At 39.6% G+C, this 4,124-nt stretch overlaps 1 pseudogene; it reads right to left on the bottom strand.

Annotated features, from left to right (window-relative positions):
- Nucleotides 1–10: 10 nt before the first annotated feature.
- LOC111541142 lies at nt 11–3,761 on the bottom strand (annotated as a pseudogene).
- Between the last annotated feature and the right edge of the window lie 363 nt (nt 3,762–4,124).

Below are 4,124 nucleotides of genomic sequence, written 5' to 3'. Positions count from 1 at the left end.
TCTGGAGACATTACTTGCCCTTGGCCTTGTGGTGGCTCTTGGTCTTCTGGGGCAGCAGCACGCCCTGGATGTTGGGCAGGACACTTCCCTGCGAGATGGTGACTTTGCCCAGCAGCTTGTTAAGCTCCTCGTCGTTGCGAATGGCCAGATGCAACTGGCGCAGGATGATGCGGGTATTCTTGTTGTCGCGGGCCGGATTGCCAGCCAGCTCCAGATCTTGGCGGTCAGGTACTCCAGCACCTTCGCCAGGTACACCTGCGCTCTGGCCCCGACCCGCTCGGCATAGTTTACCTTCCGGAGCAGACGGCGCTGGAGCCTAGGCCCTGGAGCCAGGGAAGACCGAGTCTGGGACTTCAGCGCGAGCCTCGCCGCCCTGCTTCCCACAACCAGGTGTCCCCTGCGAAGTAGTGCCCTCTAATGCCAAACCAAAACGACTATACCCCTTACACACACGCACACACACACACACACACACCCCTTAATGGCTAACTTCTCTGGAAGGTGCCTCATTTAAGCAAAGCAGAACTGCAGATACTTTTACATGCCTTTTTCCGCTATTTTGTATGTAATCAGACCTTTTCCAGACTTTCTTTGAATACAAGTATCTGCAGGATTTTCCTTATCACCTGTAGACACTTTTTCTCTTTTCGAGGAAGCTAGAAACAGATTTTGATATGCCTAAAGTTTTGAAGTGTTCTACAATTTCTAGAAAGGGCTCCAAGAAAGCCATGTATAATATGCATTTTTTTGTATAATTTGAGAATATTTATTTCTTCTATAGAGGGCAAGTAAATGAATTGGATGTGAATGTATGAAAGTCATATGTTATGTATTCGTGGAAATTAATAAGTATATCATACATAGGTTAAGAAATGGGAGGACAAAGAGATACCTATATTCATGAGGCCTGAAATAAACAAGACACCTGGGCACAAGATACTTACAATATACTAAATATACAGCTAACACTAAATATCCAGGGTACACCGAAGGTTATACAAGCACCCAGTATTTTCAAGGCCTTGATTCAGCCACCTACTGAGGACACCCCTTCTGCCACCATGTGTTCTCTCTTCAAGAAACACACTACTATTCAGCCTTTAACAACAAGGAAGTCATGCTATTGGTGAAAACATGGGTGAACCTAAGGAACATTAAGGTAAGCAAAAGAAAAAAAAAAAAGCAGGCACAAAAATACAAACACTACATAATCTCACTTGTATATGGAATCTAAGTGTATCAAACTTATAGAAGCAGAGAGGAGAACAGAGATTACCAAACATTATGGGTTGGGGAAATGTTGGTCAAAGCATATAAAATTTTAGTTAGGAGGAATAAGTTTGGTTCAGGAGATCTATTGTAAAACATGGTGACTGTAATTAATACAATGATTGTATACTTGAAAATTGCTATGAGAGTAGATTTTAAATGTTCTCACCACAAAAAGATACATATGTGAGGTAATGGATAATTATCTTGATTTAGCTTTTCTACAGTGTGTACATATATCAAAACATCATGTTGTACACGATAAATATACATAAGATTTATCTGTCAATTAAAAAAAAGAAATAAATAAAACCCATAGCTGTTTAGCATGTCTTTCTCACAGAGCAAGTATGTGTCATTATCCTCTCCTCTAGTGCTTTCTGTCTGTGGGCTCCCTTGCTGGAATCTCAGTGGTAGTCCTTGTAATCACACCATTAGCTGGGAAAGTTAATGTGGCAGAGAAAGACAGGATGTTTGCACATTCTGTACTCCCAGAGTCAGCACTATGGTCCTCCCATCTTGCTTGCTCCCTATTCTAAATATGTAAAATTACACTATCTTTTTCCCTTGCTTCTTGCAGCAGATTTTAAATTTGTTTAACCAACCATGCATATCTATCATCTTTATTTGGCCTGTGAGATTTTCTGTTCCATAGATGGCCTGCCTCCTTATAGCAAACTTGGAAGCTCCGTCGCATCAGAATATTTTCCAACAAGATACCAGGGTTAAGATCAAGAAAGACGAGAGAAATAGAAGTTCAGTTGCTGGGAGAATCCAAGTGAATAATCTAGTAATCTTGTAAGATGTTGAAACAGATACACTGACATCTGATCCAAGGCCATGTGAATCATAAATTCCTTTTGCAATGGCATCCTTGAGTGGATCACTGGTAAGGCTTCCCACCTGACCCATTGTAACAGATGATTGACCATTACCTCCAGGCAGTTCAAAAGGCCAAATGCTTCTTGCTGCCTGGGGAGCTGGCCAAGTACACTATTGGCTAACACCAAGTACACTAGCTGCCAGTGAGTTCCTTTTATCAGACTTCAACATCATATACCAAAGACAGTTTCAGAACTACCTTGGTTTTTAAAATTAGAGTTCTAGTTAATGTGTTCTTGCTAATAATTTTTTGGTTGTGTTAATAATTCATGGATTGTGAATCACCCAATCCACTAGTACATTAACACAGCAAGGGGTGGGGGAGAAATGTCAAATTTCTCTCAGCTTTAACGTATTTTCTTATGTGGTTAGTTTTCTTTAGTGGTTTGTTTTCAAGATTATAGAGTACTTTGTGCATATGCTCTAATGTACCACTTATGAAGTGACAGCCTCTGTTGCTTTGCTTTTTCATTGAAGTCTTTAAATATAATTTCGTGCTCTGAAGTTTAAGTATTATCTTCATAATGTTCTCAACCTCTTATGGTATCTTGGTTTAATCTGTTTCCTAATTTGCTAGTCCAACTCCTTCTCCATAATTTTTAAATAATTTTTCCAATTTACTAAGATTTTGAATCAGTCCTGGAGACATTGGTTCCTCAATCTAAGTGCTATGTTTTCCAGGATCACTCTTCTTTTCCAGGTCAGATAATTCCTGCTCAAGCTAGGGTTGACTCAAAAAGGCAGCTTCTGACAGCAGTTGATTGTAGGTGGCTGGATTTATGACCCAAACTTGACCAGTGTCATTTCTTATAGACTTAGGTTAAGGAGGTTAGTTTCTCTCAAGTAGTTGAAGCTGAAACTACAAAATTTAGGTGCTGTAGGGAGAATCTTTTCAAAGTACTCTTGGTACAGGCCACACTTGGGTACTAGGCTGTTTGGTGTTGCTTTCTGAGTGGTTCATGCCAAATATGAATGCTACAAAGTCAGAGTGGAATTTGATCAACTCATTTACATGCATTATTTATTTTTCGTCCAATCAGAGATTGGGTTGTCCCTATGCTTTCTTTGAATATGGCAACTATAAATAGTTCCTACTTGGTACCATCTGACAGTCTTTTTATCTCTAAGCAGTGGGAGGCTGAATCTACTATGCCTGGCTCTTCCTTTAAGTAGTTTGCTATCACCATAAATGACTTTAAGAACATTTGTTTGCTATCTCCAAAAACAACTCTAAGAAACTTTTACCAAAACTCAGAAGATTAGCATGAGAGATGCCCTACAGAGAACTACTCCATCTACTTTAACAAGGTCTTGAAACAAGTGTGCTCCAACATGGGCATTTCATCCAAGGCAACATGTATTGAGAACTATTTTATCAAGGATATCGTTAAGCACACAGTAGGACAAGACTCCCTCTAGGCTCATTGTAACAGATACTGCACTATTGCCTCCAGAGAGAGCTAATGATCTGTGCACCTGCTCCTACCCAGGGAATTGACTCGGCATGCTATATCTGAGGACATCAAGGCCATTACCAACTCTATCCAAATAAGCTGCTGTTGAGGATTCAAAGAGCATAAGACAAATGCTCTGTTCACAGCCATCGACATTTTCTGTTAATAGCTACCTCTTAATGTATTCATATTTCTGATGGATATCTCTTTGCATTACCTCTTTGTGAATTGTTCAGGATCCTATATAATTGACTTACTAAAACTTTTCTCCTTTCTACCTTAAATATTAAAAAGTAGGTCTATTTTGTTTCTGATTTTTCCTAATGAGGGATAGCACATATTTGTATGTTTGTGTTTCAAAAAACCTACTATGTGGCCAAAAAAGGTCTCAGTTCGCCACATGATTTAGTGAAGGCCCCTGTATTAGTCTGTTCTCATGATGCTAATAAACACATACTTGAGACTGGGTAATTTATAAAGGAAGGATGTTTAATGGACTAACAGTGTTTCACAAAGAGA

The sequence above is a fragment of the Piliocolobus tephrosceles genome, chromosome 5 (assembly GCF_002776525.5).
Source record: "Piliocolobus tephrosceles isolate RC106 chromosome 5, ASM277652v3, whole genome shotgun sequence".
In the NCBI taxonomy this organism is placed as follows: domain Eukaryota; kingdom Metazoa; phylum Chordata; class Mammalia; order Primates; family Cercopithecidae; genus Piliocolobus; species Piliocolobus tephrosceles.
This window is presented reverse-complemented; position numbering and strand designations above follow the sequence as displayed.